Source organism: Rhincodon typus, chromosome 28 (assembly GCF_021869965.1).
Source record: "Rhincodon typus isolate 14 chromosome 28, sRhiTyp1.1, whole genome shotgun sequence".
Lineage (NCBI taxonomy): Eukaryota > Metazoa > Chordata > Chondrichthyes > Orectolobiformes > Rhincodontidae > Rhincodon > Rhincodon typus.
This window is the reverse complement of record NC_063359.1, coordinates 40,080,542-40,092,686: the sequence shown is the minus strand read 5'-3', so window position 1 is coordinate 40,092,686 and position 12,145 is coordinate 40,080,542.

Genomic DNA, 12,145 nt, shown 5'->3' with positions numbered 1-12,145 from the left:
GCAAGTGCCTTTGGAAGGAGCAGTCAGCGTCTGTATTAATTCAGCATTAGCCTTGGGAGCAATATCCCTGACAGAGCAGAACCTGACAAGAACATTTCTGCTCGTGTGAAATAAACAGAGTACAGGAACATTGCTGAAGCTCAGGGGTTGGGCATGTGCAGTGCAATGCAGCAACATGGCTGGTTTCCTGCTTTGCCAGGGAATTATAGAGAGGAGGGGGGGGGTGCACGAGGACAGACCGCACAGGGAGCACTATCCACGTTGTAGAGGCACTGAGGGTTCAGGGAGACATGGCCGATGAATCAGTAAAAGTAAGTGTGCAGCTGCAGCAAGTGAGCCAGGAGGCAGATGGGATATGGGTGCCTGTTGTAAAGGGAATGGAATAGAAAAGGAAGGATGTTTCTTTGCAATTGCACAAGGCAATGCCTTTTGGTCTCCATACCCAAAGAAAGAAATATTTGCCCCATTGCCCTCCACTGTCTGGAGTTTAGAAAAACAGTGGGCTCTTTCTATGCTTGTAACACAAAGTAGGACATGCCTATTTTCATTGCCAGATTATACCTCACAAACTTTGGGAGGCAATGGCCCAGTGGTATTATCGCTAGACTTTTAATCCAGAGACTCAGGTAATGTTCTGGAGACCTGGGTTCGAATCCCACCTCGATAGATAGTGGAATTTGAACACAACAAAGAGAATTAAGAATCTAAGGATCACCATGAATCCATTGTCATTTGTCAGGGAAAACCCCATCTGGTTCACTAATGCCCTTTAAGGAAGAAAACTGCCATCCTTACCTGGTCTGACTCTAGACCCACAGCAATGTGGTTGATTCTTAACTGACCTCTGGGCAATTAGGGATGAGTAATAAATGCTGCCCTAGTCAGTGATGCCCAATTCCATGAGTGAATAAAATAAACAGCCTGCCCCCACACCTTTGGATTCTGAATCTCTTTCATCCACCATCAGAATTGGTTTCTCTCCCGAGTTCAGTCAGCCTGCACATAAGGACGAATCTCTTCAGCCAGAGAGTGCGGAACCTGTGCAATTCTCTGCCACAGAAAGTGTTTGAGACCAAAACATCGAATGTTTTCATGAAGGGGTTAGATATAGTTCTTAGGGCTAAAGGGATCAAAAGGAGCGAGAGCAGGAAGAGGACTGAATTGGATGATCAGCTGTGATCGTATTGATGGAGTGGGCAGAGAGGGGGCAGCTGGGGTTCAGTGCAGAGAACTAAAAAATGCACTTTGGTCAGAGGACCATTGAAAGCCAACATAAAATAAAATTCTAAAGGGGGTGCAGGAGCAGAGGGAGTTGGGGGTACATGTGCACAGATCTTTGAAGGTGGCAGTACAAGGGGAGAGAGCAGTTAATAAAACAGAATAAAAACCGAAAGAACTGCGGACGCTGTAAATCAGGGACAAAAACAGAAGTTGCTGGAAAAGCTCAGCAGGTCTGGCAGCATCTGTGAAGGAAAAAACAGAGTTAATGTTTCGGGTCTGGTGACCCTTCCTCAGAAGCGAAACGTTAACTCTGTTTTCTCTTTCACTTTTGAGCTATTCCAGCAACTTCTGTTTTTGTGGCAGTTAGTAAAGCAGACTGTGTTCTCGGCTTTATTAATAGGGGCATAGAGTACACAAGCGAGGAGGGAATGTTAAACTTGTACAAGACACTTGTTAGACCTCAGCTGAGTATTGTGTACAGCTGTGGGCACACCACATTTTGGGAAAGATGGGAATGTGATGGAGAGAGTGCAGGAATGGTTCCGGGGGGATGGGAAACTTCAGCAATGAGGATAGATTGAAGAGGGCTGGTCTCTCTGGGATAAAAGGCTGAGAGGAAATCAGACAGAGCTTTCCAACATCTACAGTGGGCTGGACACAGTTCTTTCTTTTTAATCATTCAGGAGACCTGAGTGCTACTCGTTGGCCCAGTGTGTTTTGCTCATCTCTAATTGCCCAGAGGATCAGAGTCACCCACAGCAGACCCGATGTGATTGGCTGCAATGCCAGTAAGGGTCGATCCCTCAGGACAAGAATGGCATAGGGCTGGATGGCCACTGTCACAGCAATAGGAAAGCTACAGCTCGAAGGATGGCCATCGAAAGCCCATTGCCCAAGTGGATGAGGAACTCTGCTTCGAGTGCAGCAAGAACCCCACACCAGTTGGATGGACCCTCAATCACACTCCACCTGCACCACCTCTCGGAGACTACAGCGAGCTAATGTTACTTATACACTTAATGGTAAGGTCCTGGGGAGTGTTACTGAACAAAGAGACGTGGGAGGGCAGGTTCATAGTCCCTTAAAAGTGGGCTTGCAGGTAGACAGGACAGTGAAGAAGCCATTTGCCTTTATTGGTCAGTGCATTGAGTATAGGAGTTGGGAGGTCATATTGCGGCTGTACAGGACATTGTTAAGGCCACTTTTGGAATACTACATTCAGTTCTCATCTCCCTGCTATAGGAAGGATGTTGTGAAACTTGAAAGGATTCAGAAAAGATTTACAAAAATGTTGCCAGGGTCGGAGGGTTTGAGCTATTGGGAGGGGCTGGATAGGCTGGGGCTATTTTCCCTGGAGCGTCAGATTCTGAGGGGTGACCTTATAGAGATTTATAAAAGCATGAGGGGCATGGATAGGGTAAATAGACAAGGTCTTTTTTCCCCAAGGGTGGGGGAGTCCAAATCTAGAGGGGCATAGGTTTAAGGTGAGAGGGGGAAAGATTTAAAAGGGACCTAAGGGGCAACTTTTTCACGCAGAGGGTGGTGTGAATGGAACGAGCTGCCAGAGGAAGTGGTGGAGGCTGGTACAATTACAACATTTAAAAGGCATCTAGATGCGTAAATGAACAGGGAGGAGTTGGATGGATATGGGCCAAATGCTGGCAAATGGGGACTGGATGAATTTTGGATATCTGGTCAGCATGGACGAGATGGATCGAAGGGTCTGTTTCTGTGCTGTATGTCTCTATGACTCTGTGACTGTACTGTGCAGTGGCTGGAACATGCTGTATGACAGGAAAAGCATTTCTGTTGGCCAATACCACAAGACACTTCCTGTTCTCTGGTTTGACAGGAGGGAGGTAACAGCATGGAAAACCGTGCATTAAAAGGAGCCCTCTACACAACAAAGGAGGTGACATTATCCTTGTACCAGGATGATCCAAGTGACAGCTCACCACTAAGTTATTTTATGTCACTTAAACTAGGCTCGTAATATCAAAGGCCGAACATGTTGTCAGTTTTTATTAGCCTCCTTTTTCCTTCCGATCCTCAGGCACAGCAATTCAATCACTTTCATTCGAGGATTTGCATCATGGCTGGTGTATCCACATTCCCATCTTTATCCGACAATCCACCATTTCTCCTGCCCAACTAGAATTCATCTAGAAAATAAACACGGATGGAAATCACAGCGGGACAGGCAGCATCAACGGAGAGACAGGAGGTTAACATTTCGAGTTTAGATGACTCTTCATCAAAGATCTAGACTGGAACGTTAGCTTGCTCTCTCTCTCTTCCTCTCCATGGATGCTGCTCACTGTAATCTCCAGCATTTATTGTCTTCAAGACAGATTTCAGCATCTGCAGTTACTGCAGAATCCTCATTCAGTTCTGATGAAGGGTCACGGGACTCGAAACGTTAACTCTGTTTTTTCTCTCCACACCTACTGCTTGAACTGCTGAGTTTCTCTAACAATTTCTGCTCTTGTTTAAGAATCTGTTTGCCTCCATCTTCGGCAAATTTAACGACACCATCTCCACTGCTTTCTGTGACAGAGTTCCTCTGAGAGAAAACAAAATGCCTCTTCTCACCTTGTCATGACCATTCGCTTCCCTCACTCTTCTAGAACCCAGTGGAAACAAGCCCAATCTGTCCAACCTTTCCCCACAAAACAGCCCACTCATTCCAGCTCTCAATCTGGTAAACCTCCTCCTAACTGCCCCCAGTACATATATATCCTTCCATCAGTAAGGAGACCTAAACTACACACAGTATTCGAGATGTGGCCTCACCAATGCCCTGTACAACTGAAACATAACATGCCTACTTTTACATTCAATTCCCTCTGATAATAAAAGATAGTGCCCCATTCGCTTTTTAATCACTTGCTGCAGCTGTATACTAACTCTTTGTGGCTCCTGCACTATAATATCCAGATCCCTCTGCAACTCAGAATTCTGCTGCGATCCTCTGGTTAGATACCGGATGTTCCAATTTTAAACTCAATCGCACAATGGACACCCCCACCCTCCACCCCCCACCCCCCACCCCCCACTACCCACCATAACCTTTCACCCTTTTGCTTAGGTACAATCTGTTCACTTCTGCATTAAAAACATTCATAGGCTCTGCTTCCACAGCCTTTTCAGGACGAGAGTTCCAGAAACTCAGAGCCTTCTTACGAGACAAGATGGAAATATTCACCGGTGTGTGTCCTTCCTCAGGAAGACAGAAGTAAATTTGCTGAAGGTACGTGGGATGTCATCCAGGATTTGAAAAGAAGGGAACAGTATTTATGTTTCTGGTGAGCCCTTTCAGGGCAGGAAATTCTGAAAAGGAGCAAGTGACTGCAGACACTGGAATCTGTACTGAAGATAAAAAGATGCTGGAGATTTACAGCGGGTCAGGAATCATCTGTGGAGAGAGAGCAGGCTAATATTTTAAGTCTAGACTTGAACTGTTAGCTTGGTGTCTATCTCTCCATGGATGCTGCCTGGCCCACTGTAAATCTCCAGCATCTTTTGTTTTCAAGGAAATTCCAATAACAACGATCGATTTGACACATACTCCAATGTTCTTTGAGGGCGTAAGGATCTGAAAGGGTTAACGCTGAGGAATGCCTTAAGCATGACCCACTTTGATCGAATCATATGGACTGGGGTGTGAACACTTTAGGATTTGGAAGGATTGAGACCTCCACCTGGATCCACCTTGTATTCTCGGGAACAATGGCTAACACATTTAGTTGCTAACATGCGATTAACTACATACAGCCATAGAGCCATACAGCATAGAAACAGGCCCTTCGGCCCACCATGTCAATGCTGACTAGCAAACTCCAAACTACACCAATCCCATTGACCTGCTCACAGACATGGTTCTTCAATCTTGTGAGAGTACCTGCCTCTAGCACCATCTCAGGCAGCACATTTCATATTTTCAACACCCTCTGAGTGAAAACATTATTTCTCAGATCCCCTCTAAACCATTTACTCCCTACCTTAAACTGATGCCCTCTGGTCTTAGAAACCTCCGATATGGGGAAAAGATCCTCATAATTTACCTCTCGTAATCTTGTTTTCAGATAATCTCATCACTTTGTAGAGCAGAAGTTGAGTATTGCTGTAAAAAAGGCACATTTTGTCAGAGATAGTAGGAACTGCAGATGCTGGAGAATCTGAGATAACAAGGTGTAGAGCTGGATGAACACAGCAGGCCAGGCAGCATCAGAGGAGCAGGAAAGCTGACGTTTCGGGTCTGGACCCTTCATCAGAAATGAGGGAGAGGAAGAGGTCTCTGAAATAAATAGAGAGAGGGGGAGGTGATGATAGAAGGTGGATAGAGGAGCAGATAGGTGAAGAGAAGACGGACAGGTCAAGGAGGCAGGGATGGAGCCAGTAAAGGTGAGTGTAGGTAGGGAGTTGGGATGGGTGTTGGTCAGTGGGGAGGGAGGGGCGGGTTGGTGGGAGGGTAGACAGACAGGTCAAGGAGGTGGGGACGAGAGGGGCTGGTCTTGCGATGAGGTCGGGGGCGGGGAGATTTTGAAGCTTGTGAAGTCCACATTGACACCATTGGGCTGCAGGGGTCCCAAGCGGATATTTTGTCAAAGATTTTTTTAATTTGGCCTCGTCAGGATCATTTGCAAGAATGCCAAAATATAGGGAGAATAACATCCCAACCAACCAGCAGTGTCCTCTCATACGGCATTGATGTGGTTTTCCCTTCGCTTCCCAGCAATTGTCCTGCTGTGTTCCACGTGAAAAAGCTCAACAAAATGTGCCATTTTTTTTCAACAATACACAAGCCTACATCTTGTTTAAGCCTTTTCTCGGTAGACCGGGAGGTGGTTTTTCTGTACCATTACCAGACTGAGCAGGCCCTGGAGATCCTGACCTGACAAAGAGGATAATGACAGTAAGATTGCCCCATGGTGAGTCAATAGTGTGGACATCTCTACACAACTCCAGGGACAACAATGGGTAACCATGCAGAGGTTACACTACATTCCCAAACAACACAAAACTCCGGCTGGCTGTTCCATGGAATTTAAAAAGTCAAGGACTGGCTGATTTCATCAAAGTTTTCACCATCTTGAGGGAAACTGATGAGATTGTAGAAAGAAACTGCTTAGGAGTCCAGGACTTTAGAGAATATCATCAAAATCAGATCCAAACTTTCAACAGTAAACTGGGGAGTGTTTCTACAAACTATATGACTTTACAGATTAATGATGTGAAGGGAAGAAGTGAATATACTGTCACCAAATTTGCAGATGACACAAAAATGGGTGGAAAGGCTGGTTGTGGGAGAATACAAACTGTTTAAGGAGAAATATTGATAGGTTTAATAGGGCCCTGGGTAGTGCTGTAGAACAGAGAGACCTAGGGGTTCGGGTACATAATTCTTTGAAGTTTGCATCACATATGGATAGGTTGGTTAAGAAGGCGTTTAACGCACTTGCCTTCATTGCGCAGACCTTTAAGTATAGAAGTTGGGATAACATGTTGAGGTCGTACAGTTCTGGTCACCCTGCTATTGGAAGGGTATTAAGCTGGAAAGGGTTCAGAAATGATTTACCAGAATGTTGCTGGGAATGGAGGGTTTGAGTTATAAGGAGAGGCTGGGAAGGCTGGAACTTTTTTTCACTGGAGACTAATAGTCTGAGGGTTGACCCTATAGAATAATGAGGGGCATATATAAGGTGAATGGCAGGTGTCTTTTCCCTAGGGCGGGGGATTTCAAGATTAGGGGGCATATTTTTAAGGTGAGAGGAGATTTAAAAGACATCAGTGGCAATGTTTTTACACAGAGGCTGGTTCATGTTTGGAATGAACTTTGTGAGGAAGTGGTGGATGTGGGTACAGTCACAACGTCTAAAAGACATTTGGGTAGATACATGAATAGGAAAGGTTTGGAGGGATATGGGCCAACTGCAAGCAGGTGGGACTAGTTTAGTTTGGGAATATGTTCAGCATGGACTGGTTGGAACGAAGGGTCTGTTTCTGTGTTGTATGACTCTATAAATGAATGGCCAAAAATTGGCAAATGCGTATATGTGGGAAAATGTGGAATTGTTAGATTGAAAGGGAGAACAAAAGAACAAAATATTATTTAAATGGAGAAAAACTGCAGGAAGCTGCAACACAAAGGGATGTGAGAGGGATTTGCATATGAAACTAGCACACACAGCAGCAGCAGGGAATCAGGAAGGGTTAGGGAATGTTGGCCTTTATTTCGAGGGGTTTGAAGTATCAGAGTAAGGAAGTCTCACTGCAAATGTACAAGGTGCTGGGGAGACCACATCTGGAGTACAGTGAACAGGTTTGCTCCTCTTTTAAAGGAAAACTTTCATTTCATCAGAGGCCGTTCAGAGCAGGTTCACTGGGATGGTCCCGGGTATGGGCGGGGATTGTCTTCTGGGCAAATGCTTCACTGTTTGGGACTGTACTCCCTGGGGTTTAGGAGAATGGGAGGTGATCCCATTGAAACATACAGGGGTCTTAAGGGGATTGACAGGGTAAATGCTGAGAGACTGTTTCCCCTCAAGGGAGGGTCTAGGAGCAGAGGGCACAGTCTCAGAATGAAGGGGAGTCAATTTCTGACTGAGATGAGGAGGAATTTCTTCTCTCAGAGGGTCATGAGTCTTTGGAACTCCCTGCCACAGAGAGCTGTGGGGGCAGGGCCCTTGTGTATATTTAAGGCTGAGATAGATCTCGATCAGTCGGGGAATCAAGGGAGAGGGCGGGAAAGTGGACGTGAGGAATGTCAGATCTGCCATGATCCTGTTGATTAGCAGAGCAGGCTCGGGGGGTTAATGGCCTCCTCCTGTTCCAGTGTCTTTTCATCTTATGGTAAAGCAAGTCAGGAGCATAGTTGTATAAATGGATATTGATGCTGATCAAGTATTAATTTTCGATCTGAGATTGATAGGTTTGTTTCAGTGAAAGGTATTAACAGGTTAAAGAGTTACATCACAGAGCAGCTGAGATCTAATCGGAGAGTGGAACAGGTTTGAGGGGCTGAATGGCCTGTACCTATATTCCTATCGATTTACAGCACTCACTTTTATCTGTTGACTCCACTGATCTCAGGGCTACACATCAAACACCTGAACTCATCAACAGCAACACACTGAGAACATTGAGGTGAACTATTTATCGAATTGACTAAGAAATTAGTCTAAAACTGTGCTACAATCACTTTGAAGGAAGATTCCACCAGGAGGATCCGAGCTATCGGATCTGCATCTGTAATTACATCAGAGCCACGGGCACATACACTGGGACAGAATGGTTTCTCTTACATCTGGCTCTCCCTTGCCCTGAGAGCGAGCCTTCGCCAACAGCAAGGTTTATTTAAATTGGTGTGTGGGAGGGTAAGGTCCCCCGGCCTCACTTTTACAAGGAAATCCCCCATACACCCTCCCACTGACACTGACACACACACACACACACACACACAGACACACACACAGACCCACACACACACACAAACACGCTCACAGACACACACACTCTCACAGACACACACACACACTCACACACACAGACCCACACACTCACACACAGACCCACACACTCACACACACACACACAGACCCACACACTCACACACACACACTCTCACACTCACACACACACACACTCTCACACACACGCACACACTCACACACACACACTCTCACAGACACACACACACACACACACACTCACACACAGACACACACACTGTCACAGACACACACACACTCACACACACAGACACACACACAGACCCACACACTCACACACCCACACACTCACACACACACACACAACACTCACACTCACACTGTCACACACACATACAGACACAGACACACAGACACACACATACAGACACAGACACACAGACCTACACACACACACACACACACTCTGACACACAGACCTACACACACACACACTCTGACACACAGACTCTCACACACACACACACACTCTCTCACAGATACAGACACACTCGCAAACGCACACAGACACACACAGAGACACACATCCTCACACAGACACAGATGCATACTCTCTCACACATACACTGACACACTCTCACACATGCACACACACAGGACTCAGAGATTAAGCACAGACCTACAGCACCCGTGCCCAAAGCACATTACTGTTAACCCTTTCACAACCTGCAACACCAAAACTGTGTACAGAACATATCAGCCTGATTACTTACAGCGCTGCATTCATTCAATTGCGTCTATTATTAGACAAATTCTTCTATTGAAATACTTCGGCCTGTCATTGGCTCTGGGTTATCCAGAGGTTGTGAAACAGAGAACACAAGAACAGGAACAGAATCAGTCCTGAAGAGGGGTAATACCCGAAATGTTGACTACTCCTTTCCTCCAGATGCTGCCTGGCCTGCTGTGTCCTTCAGCCTCCTGTTTGTCTACACAGGAACAGCTCTAGGCCATTCGGCCTCATGACCCTGCTGCACCATTCAATATGATCATGGCTGATCATCCAACTCAGTTTTCTGTTTCTCCCCACACCTTTTGATCCCTTTAGCCCTAAGAGATTCCTTCTTGAAAATATTCAATATTTTGGCCTCAATCACTTTCTATGGCAGAGAATTCCACAGGCTCCCCACACTCTGGGTGAAGACATTTCTCCTCATCTCAGGCCTAAATGACAACCTCCTCCCCCCCCACCCCACCCCCCTACCGTGTCCTTAGACTGGGACCCCCTCGTTCTGGGAAGATCCTCCCCGTCTTTATCCTGTCTAGAATTTCATAGGTTTGTATGAGATCCCCTACCCCCTCATTCTTCTAAACTCCAGTGAATGCAATCCTAACTGATCCCATCCTTCTTCATCCATCAGTGTTGCCCTGCCAGGGGCCAGTGTGGGAAACCCTTCGCTGCACTCCCTCCATCACCAGAGCCTCCTTCCTCGGGTAAGGAAACCCGGCCTGCGCACAATACACCAGCTGTGGCCTCACTGACGCTGCAAACCATTGCAGCGAGGAAAGATAGGGGTGGAGCTTCCATAAGAGTAGCCGCAAACGGAGAAACAAACAGGGCCTAGTCCTTACAAATCCTCCCCAACATACAGCAACGTCAGGAGGTAAAAGCAGGAGAGATTCCTGGTCAGAGATAGTAGGAACTCCAACCCCCATCCTAACTCCCTACCTACACTCACTTTTACTGGCTCCATCCCCGCCTCTTTGACCTGTCTGTTTCCTCTCCACCTATCCTCTCCTCTATCCATCTTCTATCCGCCTCCCCCCTCTCTCCCTATTTATTTCAGAACCCCCTTCCCCTCCCCCATTTCTGATGAAGGGTCTAGGCCCGAAATGTCAGCTTTCCTGCTCCTCTGATGCTGCTTGGCCTGCTGTGTTCATCCAGCTCTACACCTTGTTGTCTGAGATTCCTGGTCAGCTGTGCAACAGCAAAACCATTGAAGCCTGTACCGTCGACTGTAACTCCAGGCTACAATGTAAAAATGCCTGTCACCTCAGCACTGTCTGAGCGCTTATGACATTCCCACCAACATAAATATAAGCTGCTGCTTCTGTTCCTCCTCAGAGGTGGGTCACCAGATTGATTCTAGAGATGACGGGTTTGTCTTATGAAGAGAGATTGAGCAGTTTATCTCATACTCTTTGGAGTTTAGAAGAATGAGAAGAGATCTAATTGAGGTCTATAAGATGCCAAAGAAGATCGACAACGTGGACGGAGAGAGGATTTCCCCTCATGTGGGGCAATCTAGAATGAGAGGTCATGCTTTTAAGATGTGAGGCAGCAGATTTAAAACAGAGATAAGGAATAATTCCTTCTCTCAAAGGGTCATGATTTTCACTGCCCAGACTGTGGCTGATACTGGGACATTGGGCAAATTTAAGGAGGAGATAGACTCCTGGGTCAGTTCTCCCGGGAGAAGAGAGGGATTGAGAGGTAATTTGATTGAAAGATTTAAATTTACATGGGATCCAGACAAAGTAGAATGAGAGGCGCTGCTCCATTTGGAAGGATTGAGAAAGAAAGGGCAAGGAAGTTCAGAGAATTGGCAAAAAAACACAACAGCAACAAGAAGAAAACATTCCTGGGCAGTGAGTGGATTCGAGATGGAACTTTGCTGCTGCCCTGAGAGTGTGGGGGAGATTCGATCAAGGCTTTCAACAGACAACCAGATCAATTTCTGAAGGGCAAGTATTGAACAGGTTAAAGAGGCAATGCAGGAGAGGGAGGCAGGACGAGAAGCTGTTGCAGTGGGCCAGCATGGGAATTATGGGCCAAATGGTGCCCCGCTGTGCTGTTGCTATTCTACGCAATGTGGTGGCATAATATAGTGAGTATTATTGTGCAATTTGCTGCTCACCTCCAATGAGGACAGACTCCACTTTACATTTCAATAGCATCCTTTATAAAATTGTGATATCTCAGAGTCAGGCAGAGAAGCCTGGAAGGGCCGAATGGCCTGCTGTTGCCTCAAGTCTCTCTGTTTCCTACATTCAATGTTTCGTGGCCAATGAGGAGTCAGTTCTTGAAGGGCAGTGACTGTTTCTGACCTGTTCTCATGTGGTTTGATGCCTACTTCCATGAGTTTGTATTGAAGACAGACCTGGTCAAATAGAAGATTAGATTTAGATTTAGACTTTGTTGTCATGTTTAAGTGATTAATATTAAGAACTGTCTTTAGACTTGTTTTTTTTTTAATTTGTTCATGGGATGAGGGTGTCACTGCCTAGGCCCAGCATTTATTGCCCATCCCTAATTACCCAGAGGGCATTTAAGAGTCACCCACATTGCTGTGGGTCTGGAGTCACATGTAGCCCAGACCAGGTAAGGGTGGCAGTTTCCTTCCCTAAAACAGCCTTCCTGGAAAGTGGAGGGATTTTGAAGCTGGTGAAGTCAGTGTTAAGGCCATTGGGCT